This window comes from Triplophysa dalaica, chromosome 8 (assembly GCF_015846415.1).
Source record: "Triplophysa dalaica isolate WHDGS20190420 chromosome 8, ASM1584641v1, whole genome shotgun sequence".
Classification (NCBI taxonomy): domain Eukaryota; kingdom Metazoa; phylum Chordata; class Actinopteri; order Cypriniformes; family Nemacheilidae; genus Triplophysa; species Triplophysa dalaica.
In genome coordinates this window covers 20,433,703-20,451,786 of record NC_079549.1, presented here as the reverse complement: position 1 = coordinate 20,451,786, position 18,084 = coordinate 20,433,703, and the positions used below count along the sequence as shown (strand labels likewise).

Below are 18,084 nucleotides of genomic sequence, written 5' to 3'. Positions count from 1 at the left end.
ATTTTGTCTCTCGTCTGTACAGCTACAGAACTAGATCTGGTTTTCAGTGTTTTGTGCTGTCATGTGGGTCCAAGAGCGACAACGATTGAGAGATTGAAACATTAAGCCCTTCCTGTGCAGCTGGCAGACCTTCAAATAAAGAGCCGGACAAAAAGAGAGGAAAGGAGAATTATGGCGACTGTAGCGATGTACAACATGTGTGTTCAAGGATGGCATGTGTGGAGGACAAGTGTGGTGTATGTGAGGGTGTGTGTGAGAGAGAGATCCTGATGGGTGATTGAGATGAGCCGCCAGCTGTCCATCAATCTCTCTGCCTAACACAGATTGCATAAAATTCTAATCTGCGATAAGAGCTCACAAGGCTACGAAGCAGCAAAAGAAATGAACACAAGTTAACCGGCTAAGGCCTGCAGATCTACAAATGCACTTGCTCATAAATCTAAAGACATTGTGTTCGAAGGTGGTCGTAATGGGTTTACAGAAACACTAAAACAATTGAAGCTATTACGCTTTAACTTAACCAAGAACAATGAATGCGAATGTAAAGTTCGTATGATGAAAATTAGCTAGAATTCAACACTTTATTGATTCGGATACGCAGACCCAGAGAGACAATCATGTTCATTTCAATATCTGCGGTTCTTCTTATGACTCATGTAATGTTTAAGTTTTTTATCCACACAAGATGACATAAACCTCAAAAGCCTTCAAGTTCAACACTGCATGAAATCTTATCTAATTAAATCAGCCTGTAAGACAGCAAACAACTCAGAGTTTGTGGGCGAGGTACTAAAACCTTGTGGCATCGTGCCGAATGCACTCAATATGGATTGAGGAAGGGGAACTCTTATCGCTGTGATGTTTATGCTTCAGTTCTGCTGCTTCAATGAAACGCTGCATGAATTACATGAATATTACTCGGATTATCATGTTTACCTAAGAATGCCTGAAGGACTTTCCAGAACTACTTTGTATATTCTGAGGTGACATAAAATAAAGTTTCCTCAGGTATGTTTATGGATGATTTAAGTTATTCTTCCTTAAAATGTCTTAGAAACTGTGAATGATTTATATTTAACACTTTTTTGAAATAAATAAATCTATAAAAAATATTTAGAATTTCAAACATTTTTATAGTGTTTTATTGTGTTCGTTGTGTTTCCAAATAAGATTTGATGTTCAATTATGCAAAAATATTTAGCAACAATGATAGCTATGATGGCTATGAAATGAGGCATAACAAGACACTAGAATTTATAAACGTAATTCTCAATAAATACAATTTATATAACAGGATACGAAATATAATACATCATTTGGATGACGATAAAAAAAGAGATATTGTTAGCAAACTAATTTAAAGGAGATATGTTGAGATTTTAGCGGCATTTAGTGGTGAAACAGCTCGCTCCACCCCAAAGGAGATAACGTTTTTACGAAACGCACTCTGTAGAGCAGTTTGTCCGTTTAGGGCTACTGTAGAAACAACATGGTGAATTCCATGCAAGGGGGACCCCGCGGCGTATGTAGACAGAAATAGTTAACTCTAAGGTTATAAAAACATAACGCTTCATTATATAATGTCTTTATACACCTCTGAAGACATAGTTATGTATATTATATTGTATGTCTGTCAACAGATCCTATAGAAAAATTACACAATTAATAAACCAGTGAAAATAAATGGGAGTTTAATAGCTACTATCTATCCAAAAGACCTATGGCTACAAAAACAAAGCAATGTTACTAGGTATGTGTCGTCTGAACCATACATGCTGAAGCGTGTGTGTTTGGAAGCGTGTAAATTCGCAGATTAAAAATTATAAAAACTTCACATTTTAATTCATCTTTAAGTTAATCAGAAATCTGAAATTTTCCTGTAGGTTGATAAACTCAGTTTTTGCAAAACCACAGGATAGAGAAAGTGGGTCATGTCTTCCTCTAAAGAGCTTCTGGCCTCTTCCTCTGTAGTACCTATTGAATTAATCACGCTTCATGGTTGGTCGAGCAGCGCTCCCAAAATGCTCCTTTTTCTAACTCCCTATCTCCCCACTTCGGTTCAAGCGCAGTATTAGATCTCGTTTTAAATTGTATTAATGACTAACAGTCTAATATGCTTTATCAATGGTGGGATGACACAGTTTACTGATTTATCAAATGGATAGTTACACTAATTTTGACCTCTAATTTTAACATTAATTTTAAACTCCAAATATTAAAAAATATTTCAATAAGGATTAAAGACATTAATCTATTTCGGTTCCATAACGTTGAAAGTACATTTACAGCCTCTCTGTCCAACCTTATGTGCCCCCAATGGCCTTCAATACCAACTCACCCCAAAGATCATTTAAATACTAGACAACCTGAAGGTGAACTTGCATGAACTGAAAATGAATGAATGCATAAATAAATATGAATAATCATTTAAGCTGGTCTGATTGCTTTAAGCCATGTAAGATTTGAGAGTACAAATTGCTGCCTTCGGCTATAATGCACGAATGCGGATTGCTGCAGTTCTCCCTATTGAGTAGACGGTTAGGATAGTAGATACATTAAGTTCACAAAAACTAGGATTATGCATTTGCGGTTACTTCTAGAACAATACAAGGAGAAAAATATGGCATTGCTCTCAATGACGTGACCTCGCAAAAGGAAAAAATAACAGGAGGTAGAACCAGCCCACCCCTATTCCTGTGAAATAACCATTGTAATTGAAAGCACTTCTGGAGTGAGAATATAAATCAAAACGCTTTTTCAGACCACAGGCTGTTTTTCTAATTAATGTGAAATAAAAATAATCTTTTCAACATCAGGAGAAAAGACTGAACAAACAAACCATTTGTCAACTGCTTAAAGGTATTGACCAACACGATAGAAATATGGGTACATTGCAGTCAGATTCATTGAATTTTCTCTTTGACAAAATAATTATACAAAAGGAAAAGTTAATCTTGAAATGAAAATTGTCTTTATTTACTCACATCCATGCTCTTTAAAATCACTGTGCTGCGAAAATGTAAAATTGTTTGAGGAATTGCTTTGGCATTGGCTTTGGCACAAGAGAACATTGTTATTGAATATTTTCAATTCTGTTCCTCACTGCATGGTTTCAGAAGACTTAGTTTATAAATATTCTATTATAAATGTTGCTGCTGTCCTTTTAAAACCTTGTTTGTCCATATTTTCATATTTAAATTTTTTGTCATAAATCTTTGTATTATTCAGCCTTTATGTTTGTCACTGGGTATAGCAAATAACTAACCAATAAAAAATATTAAAGGGTGCTTGTCAACTTTGACAAAACAATATTTAATCATTTAAAAAGTAATTTATTTTTGAAAATTAGTGAATTTGGACATCCAAGGTTTCTGAAGGAATGAAATATAAATTTGTAGCTGTATATATTATTCTAAAGATTATTTAATACTGTATCAAAGTACTAAAGTACTAATAAATATTGTACATATTTTATTTCCAGAACTGTGCTTCACCTACTGTATCCTGGATAAAACTTACAAATGTTTACTTTCTTGTTCACACTTACCTATCAAAAACTGGGCGACAAAAAGATCCATCACTGCTGGCACGTCTGCACAAAGTGCTGACACACCATCCACCAGCACCACAGTACTCATCAAACTCCTGTGGGTGAGTTACATGCTGCTGAGTGTGTACATTCAATTCACTCTACCTACTTTCCTCATCGACTCATTAATTCCTTACACTTTTCTATTAGATGTGAACTAAGAAATCAAACAACAAAAGTTATAAAAAATATATAAATAAATGATGTGTTTATGAAGTGTTGTAGGGATTTAATCCATTTGGGAAAAGCTCAAGTTGGTTCCATATAGTATGACAGGTTGAAAGGGTGTTGTTAAAAAACAATTCCTCGATTGAAAAGAAGTAATATTACATTAATAATGAAATGTATTAAGAAACAACCTCATCTTTGAGGGGCAAATCCAAGTGCGAAAAAGTGGATGCGAGTTGATCAGAGGGTCTAGCAGAGGGGTCTGCACAGATCAAGCCCCATGATTTTATCGTGTTAAACACATCACTAGTCCTGTCAGTGTGTCAAGCGCGAGAGCCTAACGAAACACGACAGTGTTTATTGGAGACACGGGCTCATTCGAGATTTCAGGGCAAATTACAGCCGGGGGCCTTTTGTCTTTTCTCAAGCTCTCGAAATCACAACGATGGGCGGCACAGAGATGAGACACAACAAGCAACCAGGAACGAGGGAGGTAAGAAAAATCGTCACAATAGTGTGGAGGAAGCAGTCTTTGAAAGTCTGTCAAATACTATATTCATAGAAGCCCAAAGAAGAACCGAATTACATTCTTCACGCTGTCCGAACTATTTTTACTTACTTGTTTAAACTTCCTGTCCTGGTACACAATAACCCTTTGAGTCTAAAATTGAAACAATCGAACAAATGTACAAATGATTGCTTAACATTACAATTATGTTGGATGTAAACAGGCCCACGCATAATTTACATCTCCAAAAAAATATGAAATGTCATGGTTAATTCTTCAATGCTTTGGTACTGTGCCGTGATGCCCAAACATCTCATGGCCTTTGATTTGGTTGTGCGTCATAGAAAAAAGAAACCGTGGCCAGAGAATAAGAAAGAGGATTAATGTTACAAGAGTAGCGCAAGAGAAAAACATGATTCCAAACAGGATTAGGAAACCATCACAGGACACTTTCACAGAGATTTAAAGCAGGGTTTAGTTCAATGCAGAAAAAACAAATGTCCATCTACACCAACAGTGTTGTTTCTTTTGCCAGAAAACAGATCTCAACATCAACAACAACAAAATAGATATACTGTATATATATAAGCATTGATGTCTGGAAATGAGTGGGGTGTGAAGGTTGTCTCTTATCACAACATCCTCAACTACAGACCACCCAGTAAATCTAATTTATTGATTCGCCATTAATGAAGACTTCACAAGAAGTGTATAATACATGTAAATGGGTCGCGCAAAGGGGATGTGAGGATGTGTATTATGATGGTTGCCGCACTGATGAGGTCCTTGAAGGGTCACTGCGCTAACTGTGGGGAGGAATTCAATTAAAACCTCCGAACACAGATCTGGGTTACTGCATTTCATCTTCTGTCATTACAGATACAACGAAGGAATAATGTTGTTGAATAATGCTGGAGTCTGTAGCAATTTAGAAAGCACAGAAAACACAAGGCAATATAACAGGAAGATACAGAAAACGCTAAAAATAATCCATCGTCATCTGGCCTGTCCTAATCCTCAGAGGCAGTCATTACATTATAACATAAACCGACCATAAGCCTTCTGGGTAATTCAAAGCCATGAGCAAAATAAGAAAGTGTTTACTTTCAATGTACTGTGATCAGAATGAACTTAAACCTGTTCTAACCTTTTCAATTCACTAAACACATATAATGTATTCTTCAGAACTGAGTAATAATTGATTGATATTATGTTGCGTTATGGAGTTGACCTTTTCATGGGAAATGATTTTCTGCCGTATTTAAACCCTGCAAAGATTTAAACACAGTAAAATGTGTTAAACAGAGCTGAAAGTATTACACAGTAACTGTTAAAATGAATCTTACTTAAATGGCCTAAATATATGATAGCACATAAGTGCATAAGTCTTCCAATATGAACATTGGTGGTCGATCACCACTTATCCTTAATGCATTTTTCTATTCTTGGAGTTAGATAATCTATGACTGGTCTGAAAAGATGTTCTTCAGAAGCTACAGTAGTTGGTGCACAAGTCAAATGTAATTCCATCACTTAACACTCTGATTCCTGCAATAGTTATGTATTTTTAATACCATGAGCTGCAAAATTTGTGCTAAACCTAATTCAAGCCAATTCTATGCCAAATTTATGAAAAAATGAAATTTGTTCGTTGCCAAATGTTTTTTACACTGCAGAAACCCAACAACAAAAAACCACCCCTAGACTTGTGTTTATGTCTTGTATATAATTTCTGTTAATATTATCTTCTGTTTATAATTCCTGTGTACATTTTTCCTCTTGTATTTTTAAATGCCTGGTGTAGAGGTGTAATATGTTTTTTCGCTGTTTTTCTCGGAATAATTCTATTCTATTCTGCATGGCTACAATGACTGCAAAAATATGCAATGGCAAAAAAATGTCTCCATGCACAGATACACACATGCATTATAAATAAATATGTCTGTTGTGAGATTTTTTGTTGAGTACTGTCAACACTGGCGATCTTCATCAGATCCTACATGCAATATAATCTAAAGAAAAACAGACACTGATGAGAGGTACCACTTGGAAACAATCACACAATGTAACAGAAGCTTGCTGTTTTCCATGCATCTCATCATTTGACAGAGATTCAATCTGCCTGGTAAAAACAAACAAACAAACAGAAAATTAATAAACAGACTAGACATTATGAAACCATGTTACAACTGAGAATTTGAATAATCTTTTTGATATATTCCAACTCACATCCTAATCTTCTTTCCTTGAGGTCAAATTATAAACCACCAAAACAAAACAGTATTGGTTATAACCCGGCCAATTCTGCACAAGGTCCCTTCTTTCTATGTCGAGTTTGCCCACAAAGTGAGCATTCATAGAAGCCTTGATACGGATCAAGTAATTTGCTTAAAATAAAGTATTGAATAAAACTTTTGTTCCCTGCACACACAAACGGCAAGCATCCTACACTAACAAAAAGTGATAGTGTAGCATTTCACTGTAAAACGCACGTTTCCGACACAATCGTGTCCTGAGGCCATGCGGCATCACCAAGGCCTGTGCCCCTTTGGCTGGCCGCTGTGTGATGAGAGAGGAGGGGCCGTTCGGACATTCAGACGTGAACAACTCTGTGGAAGCCTTTTGTTGCGGCACGTTTGTCTGCAGGGGCACCCTCCCCTCCTCAGTCTGACAGGCGGCTAGAAAACTGTCATCCCCGATCAGTCGCCCTTGCCTGGATCTCAACCCAAATTATAATCAAGAGCACAGTCGCCCGGCAATGCCAATGCAAGATGTCGAAAACTGAGCCGGAACGCTGGGATATCGGTACCAACAAGCCATGCTACTCTGTTGGCCTGTTGATCGAAGGGGGGTGAACATGCCGAAGCGTAAAAGGGAGACACCTCTGGTCGTCTGAAGGCACGGCAGTGAAGACCATTTTAGAAATCAATGATATGAACTAAATCAGTGATGTGCTAAACTGAAGTAAACACGTAAAAAAATTCAGTGATAAACCCAACTCCCAACTAGTTTGAGACGTCCCCACGATACCAACAAAACATATAAAAAATAAAGAAAGAAAAAATGTCACAATACAGCTATAAATTGACTCCCTCAGGTCAGTGCACGCTTAAATAATTCAGAATTTGTCAAATAAATACATCAACTTGTCCATTTTATACATAAGTCTGCTCTAAAGCTGGTATTGGGAGGACCTGCGCCAATATTCATCATGACAGATAAGGAACCCATGACGATAATTGAAGTAACGATGAAGAAATTTGCGTCTCGCCCTACAAGCACTTCAAAAATAAAAGGTTGGACACATTTAATGTTACAAACTGTCATCAAGGTCGGAATCGCAAGTGAGTCTGACACACTGGTCACAATCCTCCACGCCATTCTGTCTGCAGCATCCGGACCATTGTCGGATGCTTTACGAATTTACGTAAAAATGTCTCGTTCTACGTCTGAACCAAAAGCATTTTAAATAAATCAGTTGCGTTAACATGACACCAATCACAAGCGACCTGAGTAAGACCAGAACATCTTACAATTTCTAATGACGTAAAAAACATCTAAAATAAAAATACTACATTCTAGGCTTGTGCATCGACAAATATTCAACCTTTGCGACCCATTCAACCTTTAACAGAAAAATCATTTATACATCGTAAGATTTGTATTTTACAGAACTACCATAAAAAAAGATGTATCTATGGCAAATAGATATCATAGCTACAAATATTAGGCCATGATGTTAAATTGAAGTGTATGCTTAAAATAATATTTAAAAACGTAGATTTACCTTCACAGGGCTCCTAACCGACGGCCACCAGTATTGACGATCGGAAAGGACTGAAATTAAACCACAAAGGGAAAATGATTTCTCCACTGTCCTCTCGCTCGGCACTGATGGAGCGGCTCTGTTTGATTGGTCCTAGTGCGAGGTCATGTGGGAAAGGTGCTGGACACGTGATGATTTACCGAACACGACTGCGCAAAAAAACGACGAAATCCAAATTGCGCCGCAGTAAGTCTCTTGTTTGTTGACGCCTCTTGTCATTGCTTGTCTGGTGGTATGTGTTTTTAAGGGTAGAGGAGTGCCACTACGCTCATTGAGCAGCCTCAGGGGTATTGGGGGTAGAATGGGCACCCACTAGTCCAGCCGTCTGGGTATCCGGGCGACACGTCAGCAAAGCCGTACCCACCGCTGCACATGCACCTATCCTATAGTCTGGTCTCACCCGGCTTGTCTGGTCTACTTAGCAGCCGTAATCTCATACATCAGTTACTTTTGTCACAACGCTGAATATTTGTCTGTTGTGACATTTAAATTTCAGCCTTCATATGCTTTCATGCCCCTTCCAACCTTTTTTCATCCCCACTTTCCTCGTTTTCTTTCCAAGATTGAGACCTAACAAACAACAACATGGCCTGAAAACCACAAGGTTTATATGGGTGAGGGGGCGACTTTCGATCAACATCACATTATCTGACATCTCATTTTAATCTGGCAGAGTGAGGAATTACGTGCAGATTTGCTGGCAAAAGATGGATTACCAACTCCATCGGCTAATTCGCTACAGTTGGCAAGAAAAAGAAGAATTAATCATGAATCATTGAGGTCAAAACCCGGCATCACATAACATTCATGAGATCTAAACAGATATTATTAAGAGAAATAAATATTAAATATGATTCTCATGTTAATTCCTTTCAGAGGCTTTTCATACGAATAAGTAGTAAATGAGATCTCTTTCATATGAAATTTATTGCTGTTAGGAAATAATAAAAAATAATTTACACAGAGATTTACAAAAAAACACCAGTGATTTTTTTTCTCTTTTAGAGCTCATCTCAGTTTCAAATAGTGTTTAGATCTGCCAAAATCCCTACAATCAAAAAATATAAACTCGAACACTTCTCATCTAAATAGTGCCATGCAAATGTATTTTGCATCTGCACACCAACTTTACTTTTTCTCATAAAAAGCTTCAGGAGAAAAACATCTGAGACAAAGCTCATGCTTAACTGGATACGCTATGTTTCATTTCATTTTCTGGTGAGCTTTCTTCTGCAGAACTCCAGAAGAAGATGTTTTGAATAATGTTGGTAACTGAACAACGTCATTCTTACTTCTATTTGAACACAAAACCAATGCGAATCAATGGGTACCATCGTTGTTCGTTTACCAACATTCTTCAAAATATCTTCATGGTGAAAATAGGGTGAGTAAACGATAAGAGAATTTCCATTTTTGGGTGAACTATCCCTTTAAGAGCTTTAAAAAAGCAAAACCTGAGCAAAAATACAGAGTCCTTCTAAACAAGAAAAAGGCGTAAGTATAGAGCTAGACGTCAGTCTTCATTTCATTGTATTCTCTGAGGTACCAGCAATTCAAGATCCATCAAATGGAAGCCTCTTCCGTTCTCTACTCCAAATTCTGTCACTAATGGGAACCAAAAAACATAGACACACTGACTCGAAGAGACAAGAGGTCAAACATTTACAAACTTTCAAGGATTCCTAAAGTATCTGCACATACTTTTTCATCGCAGCTCATCTAGTCTTTTTACCAGATCAAGGGAAAGCTCCTGAGGCTGAAAAAGGACCAAAGATGGAATACAGTAGGCACAATGAGATGATATCGAAGCTCTCGGTTCTATAAGTAAACTCAAAGATTGTCCCCAGCAAGGTTAGACAGGGTGGGGTGAAGGACACAGTTGGGCTGTTTGTGTACAGCTATGGGTTCACTGCACACCCATCAATTGATCAAGTTAACCAGCGCCGACATACATAAAGGCCAGTTCACGCCAAGAATGTTGATAAAGATGGTTTGAAATCCTTTCTGAATTTAGCCAATGTCAGAGTCCACAACACAACTTTAACATTACACAATAAACATTATCATTAGGATGTATTTGAGATTTTTTTTTCTCTAGCTGTAAAATGATAAAACATTGACAGCCAATCAAAATCCATGAAATTTAAAGTGCAAAGACATATGATAGGAAACCACAATACGTTAATGAGTAGTTGACAAATATACCATGCATATGTCCTGCAGTGTGACATATAGCAAAAATGTTGAAAACTAAATGTTAATAATATAATATTTAATACTATTCATATATATATATATATATATATATATATATATATTATATAAAATAGCCTACTAGAGATATATCTTCATTGAGTTTTATTGTTCTTGTCACACCATAAGACACATGTGCAGTATTTGTCGACTACCCTAATATTGTCACGTATTGTCCTTGGTGTGAATGAGCCTTAAAGGGATGGTTAACCCAAAATAAAAATTCTGTCATTATTTTTTTACCCTGTGAACACTAGAGAAGATTTTGAGAAACGTCTCCATGGTTTTGTTGCGCTATAATGGAATTCAACGGGAGCCAATGTTGCTTGCAACCAGCATTCTTCAAAATATCTTCTGTGTTTTGCATAAGATAAAAGGTAATACAGGTTTGGAATGACATGAAGGTTAGGAAATGAAGAAAGAATATCTTTAATGGGTGAACTATCCCTTTAAAGCAGTGGTCACCGACCATTTTGGGGACAAGATACCCGACCCAGTGCTTCATGAATGGCAAGATCTACCAGTCAAAAAGTGAAAAATAAAAACAGCCTAGACCTCCAGCTTGAGGCCTTTTATTTGGCCTATAATTGTGGGCCTATTTAAATTACCTGAAATTCTTTGTTCCCCTCACCAGATGCAACCAAACAAACTGTAACAGAGTTGTCACTTTTAGTGTGCCGAAAGGAGGTGAAAAACGTCAAGGACTTTAATTCACACATAACAACTTGACATTAAAACATTTTGATAAGAATTAGTTCACAAGACCCTAATTATTTAATATTTACTGTAAAAAGATTTGCTATTTATCAAGCAGTTGTTTGGAGTTTATTTGGTTTATTTTTATTAAGTAAATACATAAAGAAGACATTAATAATAACAACCCCAATAAATCCTTTAAATCCTTTATCTATTTATTTTTACCCGTCTTATAATGTCTTGGTAATAATGATCTGTGGCACAAAGTAGCCGAAGGTCTGACAATGTAGTATGGAATAGGCATAGCAAATCATACTGGGCTAATTGAAAACATAGCCTAAATAGGATGTCAGCAAGGACGTCATCTCCCGCATGAGCTAGTACTGAAAACAAAAATGAAACCATCGTAAAGAGCTGTATGTTCGATGAGATCTGAATTCATAGAGAACATAATGACATTTCTGAGTAAGGCTTCGTAACACCAACCCCCTTGTTCTCTGTCCCAGATCTCCATACGCCTGACAAAGCTGTCATGCTCTGCCAAAGCACTTCCTGAATTGATCAGTTTAACTTTGTCTGTAAGCACTAATTGAGCCGCAAGCCTGCAGGGTTTAATTAAGAAGCGCATTACTGACTGCACGCTGGGCTGTGACACGAAGACCGCTGTACTGCCTTTGCTTTGAGAGAACTGGAAAATCCATAAATCATTGAGTCCAAAGAGAGACCAAAAGCCCAAGCCAGCGCCGCACGCTACTGGCCTCTTATTTTACGTGCTGGAGGAAACTATCTCTCCGCACGGGTCCTCAAATAGTAAATAACTTTCCAGTTCTTGGTCCCTTTGTAACAATTCAGTTCTTTTGGCACTGAAAAGGAGGTCCTATACATCAGTGCCTGTCCTGGGGTCAGCATCTTCCTTTCTAATAGTAAAAAGAGGAAGTGGATGCTCAAGACGTGTTGCCCTGGATGTTTTGCGGGATTTTTCGGTTTAAGTGTATCCCTCGGCCACACGTTCACACACAGGCTGAGGATAAGTGGAAAATTCTGTCGCCAAGGGCCTCGGTCGAACCGCTGCGGACAGGCATTTGGTCTCTGCTCTGAAAAGCTTTTACGCCGGCCCTCTCACCCAGATGCAGCTATGAGTGGTAATGGAAAATTTCGCCGGGCTCTCCATTTGGTTACAGTCAGAATTTTCAATAACAGGACACCCCAGCGGCTAAAGCCAATAGCTGGGGACATCAGTCTGAAATGGAAGTTTGGGGGTGGATCTGTCACCTCTGTTGTGCATAAACAACTTTGGTGATTGACAGTTCACAGATAAGACACAAGATCACTGGAACAAAACATGCAATGCTGTGTCCATAACTCCTTGCTTAAATGTAGCAAAACATGATTCATGAATATGAATATTTTGTCATTATTTACTGACTGTAATGACTTCCTATCTTTAATGGAACAAAACAGGTGAAATTTCTGAGGAATATCCAGTAATAACTTATACAGTTATAGTCTTCTTAAGGGAAAGTTCAAACAAAGAGGATTTTTTTTAATAATTCTCTCCACCTATTTCAAACCTGTATGACTTTCTTCTGCAGAACACGAAAGAAGATAATTTGAAGAATGTTGGTCATGGGTCCTTATGGACTTCCATTGTTTGGATACAAAACCACCTAGACATTTCTCAAATTATTTTCTTTTGCGTTCCACAGAAGAAAGAGATTTATACTGTAGGCCTAAAGATCGGGGTCAATTTGTATTTATTGTGTTTTGTAGTCATTCTGGAATTTGACAGCACCTTCCACCTTTAACTTTTATTATATAGAAAAGAATAGCCAGAATCCGATCCCACCCCCTCTCTCACCCACTTTGTTCCTGTCCCCTCTCTCATATTGCACTTATAAAGGCAAAAGGACAAAAATGTATAAAAAAATTATAATAAAAAATATAAGGCAAGAATATTCTTCAAAAATGCACTTTTGTGTATGATGGAAGATTAAAGTCATACATGGCATGAAGGCGAGTAAATGACTGAAGATTCACGTTTGGCTGAACCACGTCTCTATGGGATTCTACCCCTTGTGCAACATACTACCCCAAGAGATTTAAACACAAACACATCAAAACCAGAGATTCACTTTATAATTATGCATTTTTATGTCTTGTTAAAACTGATCAAATCATATTTCTTTCATCAAGGTGCCCCCTTTGTAATTTACTTGCTTGAAATCTCAAGGCTTTTGAAAGTATTTTCATATTATTTTCAGAAATCAAACCAAGCAACACTCAGCATTTAACAAAACAACCGAACTGAATAAGAATGCTATGTTTAAAGCAAATTAATTGGCTGATAAATGAGCTTCTGTTGAAGAATCATAACACTACTATAAAAAAAGAAAATTCAGGTTTTCTTTTAACATGAGGATAAGGTTTGTATCCTCCCCCAACATTTCATTATGAGCAAGAACAAATAGTGCTGTGTCTGATCTTAGTTGTTTCGGGGTGCGATTTGTTTATCACACGGTTGACTGTATCATCTGTCCCTGTCTGAATAACTAACTTTATCTTCGCCGGGAGAGATTCTTTAGGTTTTCTAAAGAAGAGTAAAGTGAATGCTAAACACTGGAACACTGAATACGTGTGTTGCATTCAACGTTACTCATTCAGAAAGGAATTGAATTGCATCCTGTGATCACTGTTGTCATAAAATAAATACACAAAAGAAAACTTCATTCATATTCACACAGTTCAGACGGCATTCATTTTATTTCTTCCGAATAACACAATATAACAAAACAGGACCCCTGGGCACAAAGAGGTATCCATAAAATAGTTCTATGAATTTAAATGACTGATGTGGAAAAGCAAAAGATCCTAAAATCTTCATTCTTATCTATAAACATGTGAACATCTATGAATGACTGATGCAGAATTGAGCATAAAATAGTGTTTCTGCTTACATTCCTCTTATGATCTTCTAAAAAGCTCCTATCAAAGACAGGACCAATTCAGCTGCAAATGCTTTCAAAGTAAAAATATTCAGAAGTCACTCGTCTAAAAAACGAGTTCATATTTTCTAAATAAATAAAAAGGCAAAATGGAATCTTACGAAACTTAATGCAAAGGCAGAAGACATTCAGTTGTTTTTGTATGAGGAGGAAACAAACATCTCATGATAATCTGGAGCATCATCCACTAGCATGTCTGTTCAGGTCAACTCAGCAAAACTCTACACGGCTCAGCCTTCCTCAAAGCAATGCCTCATCATACTTCAAACCCCACCAGTGATTCACAGAGACCTCTGATGTCTTCTGGCTCTTTCTCTCCTCTCCGTCCTTTGCTTTATCACATACACTCATTTACAGCACCAAAGCCCCTCCGATGCAGAATTCAAAACTGTGGTTTATGTTGGAAGGGTGCCGGGACCCAGAGACACAAGAGGCAGAGCATGTTGTCACTGTGACTCTCTGATGTGGAATTATCTTGCAAACCTCCCTTTCCTTCTATAGACTCCAGGCTATTCTTTACCGCATGTATGAATCACAGTCTTCAGTGCATGTCGGCAACTTCGGCATACAACTTAATTTTCATACAACTTAATTTCAGTTAGTATTTTACAATACTAACTGAAAAATGGAAAATAATATTAAGACTGCAATGCAAAATTTGTAATGCTGACAATGCAACAGTGACAATGAAATGGCTTTTTACAGTAGCATACATTAGTTCTATAAGACTGGAAAACTTAAACTGTAAAAAAATTCAATTGGTTTCAAAAGTCATTTGAACTCAGATTATATTAAACGGAATAAAAGTCTATTTGCAATGCAAATTGCAGTTGGTTAAATTAGATTTTTTTATGGCAGACATCATCATTTTTAATGTTCTGTCTGGAAAGGGGACGTCTGTCGCATGATGCCAATATGCTCATGTATTTCTAGGGGTTTATTTACTATCATTTTAATTCGAGTGACTTAAAAAGCCAATTTTATTTTATTTTAATTTAAACCATTTAAAGCAGGTGACTAACTAAGTGATTACTAAGTGTACATTATCTCTGTTGTGTCCACAAATAAAATCCTGTAATATACGATTTTCAAATCAATATACAAGATCGCCCTGTGAATTCTGCGATAACTTGCTGATGTTTTAATTCAAAGTAAACATAACCAATATCTAGGCATTACCTCAAAATCTGTATTTAATGTACTTGTAAACGTCTGTAGAACGAGTATAAGTCAGTCAACATTCATTTATCAATGTCTAGACTTTTGTCTCAGGGTAGCTGTGAGTAAGAAATCATCCTCATGTTACGTTGAGCTGGCAATAATGATAAAATAACATCCTCTGCACTCAGTTTTCAGACACAAGATAAATGTTTGGCAGACATCATCATTTTTAATGTTCTGTCTGGAAAGGGGACGTCTGTTGCATGAGGCCAATATGCTCATGTATTTCTAGGGGTTTATGGGAAGCGAGATCGTGCACATAGGTACAAGCACACCCACGACATATTAGACAACAACAGTACAGTAATAAACTCATCATAAAAGACGAGAAAAGTAACCGAGAATCAAGTAAAAATGTATTTCTTTGTCATCTCAAGAACTGAGATGTGTGTGTGTGTTTAGTGCCCTGCCTAAGTATCAGTCAGTATGCATCAGCGTCACAGTGAATCATTAGTAGCTGAGGGAAGTATTGCAAAGCAAGGCACAAACAAGCAATTCAAGCGCTGTTGAAAACGTGACTGTTTAACAATGTGAATTATGATAAAAACTAAAGTGCATTGCACTTCTCAAGAGTGGATCAATGTGGCTCGCAACCTTTAAAAGCTAATGCGGGGTCGGTTGGGGATGTGGGGCAGATGAGCTCAAATGCACGGTCAAAATTGCACAGTGGTGTTATCCACATAAAAAAGTGTCCTATTAGGTCAACAATTTGTAAATACTGCAGTAAAAGAGGGCCTCTGAGACAATGCTTAAGAATAAAAATGCATTCCTAATTGGTTACTGAAGTTGTCCTATAGTTGACTAACGTAGCTTTGCATTGTCACTTGATCGTACATTTGTTATTCTTACATGTGCATTTTATATTATGACTTATACAGAAGTCTGAAATCGTACAAAGACTGTAGCTTACAGTCTGGCTTGAAAAAAGTATTCATGAAATGTGTTCTGTAATATATGTTATGTATTCGTTGATGTTTACCAAAGCTGCATAGTGTGTTTGCATCACGCGGCGCATATGTTAAGAGAAGTTCAATGATTTAAGAAATCACTGGATGTGTATGCAAGCACCAAGGGAGGGAAAAAACATCTAACCTCGAGACCCCAGAGACAAACACAAGCCAATGTGCCCAAGCTGTGCAATATGAATACATGAATACTGAAGAACAACATATTACAGTTTATGACCACACACACACACACCAGACAAAGACGACTTTACACAGCAGTGAACCAGTCCATCTTAAGTTATGCTTTGACTGGACTGGAAGCATTAACAGTGACAAACAGGAGACTCTAGACCCCGCTGAGCTGATAATGTTGCTTTGGACTTGTTAATAAGGGTAATCTGCATGTGCCCTGCATTCACACGCCATGCAGTCGCAGACAGGCCTGCCTTTAATGCCCAGCCAAATGACAGGAAGTGCTTCAGCATTCTTGCTACCCACAAATCTATCCACATGGTAAATATTACATATCTTCCTCAAGCGACTTTCACTTTCACACAAGAGAAACGTCATTAAAGAAAACAACATTTTCGACAGCTGTCATTATTTAGGAACACACATTGTTTCCTTTGCATATATGAATAATTGATTTAAAAAACACATTGAGTAAAAAAATAATTTCAACGTTTTTCACTATGGATTGCACGTAATATAAATCAAACTGGGTTGTTTTGATTAAGTAATAATTATATAATTGAATGATAACACAATAAAAACATGATTTTTTACAATTTTTGAAAACTGAGTAATCTTTTTTGCAAATTAACTCTTATACATATTAAGCTGCAGTCCATACTATAACTTAAATGAGTCAAACTGACATTCCCAGTGAAATCATACCACCTAACAGCTCAACTTGAAAATGTATTTATTTATTATAGTTTTTAACACTAATTTTATGTACATATTTTATTGAATTTGTACGGAAAGGGACAAACAATGTCCAACATGAATATTTCTATTTGATGAACTGTACCAGATTTATACTAAGGCTATTTTTTGTGCAGTCCCTTGGCAATCCCCTTACCAATAATGTTACAAATTGCGGCTTTAAAAATGATATTTTTAGGACTATCAAGATTTTGATAGAAGCACCACCAACAGAATTATTCCTTCCCACCAGCATCATTACCCACAAAATATGTGGATTTTACTACTTTTTAAATATAAAATCATCACAGAAAAGACCTGCTTACAGTACCACGCAATCTCCTATCATTCAATCTAAAACATCCTTAAACATCTAAGAGCACAATGATGACAATGCTTGTCTACCACACAATCATAAGAAGACTGCCCGGGTGAGCTCCTGATTGTGTCGTGACAGAGTCTTCTCAGGTCTTCCTTTTGGTCACCGACCCTCTCAGTTCCTCACAAGCCAACGTGTGACAACTCTTTCTGTGTGATATTTTTAATGCACAATTCCACAGTCCCCGATCGCCCTTGAGCAAATGCTGCCAATGTGGTTAAACTACTTGCGATGACAAAGGACAAAAACTCCCTTGAGAATTTCCTATGAGGTCGGGGGGAATGCGAATAGCTGTGACGTAACGTCACATGTAGGGATGATAGCGTTCGGAGACCTCTTGAACTACCCTATAGATGTATCACTCAAACATACACAATTACTATGTTTTACTAGCCTAGTTTCAACAACGCCCACAACGGCAGAGCCAAACAAGCCCTACAGAACTAAAAGCACTGCGGTCTCACTCCGTGCCAGCTAAATTTATCATAATCTTATTATCCCATACAGCTGCATTTTAGCCAAACCCGCTCATAACATGGAAAGACCTTCAATCAGAGACAAATCTATA

The 18,084-nt window shown here is 37.2% G+C and overlaps 1 protein-coding gene across 1 annotated transcript in view; it reads right to left on the bottom strand.

Moving 5' to 3' along the window:
* The window catches only part of pcbp3 (poly(rC) binding protein 3), a 48,180-nt gene that overhangs the window by 14,033 nt on the left and 16,063 nt on the right, over window positions 1-18,084 (bottom strand).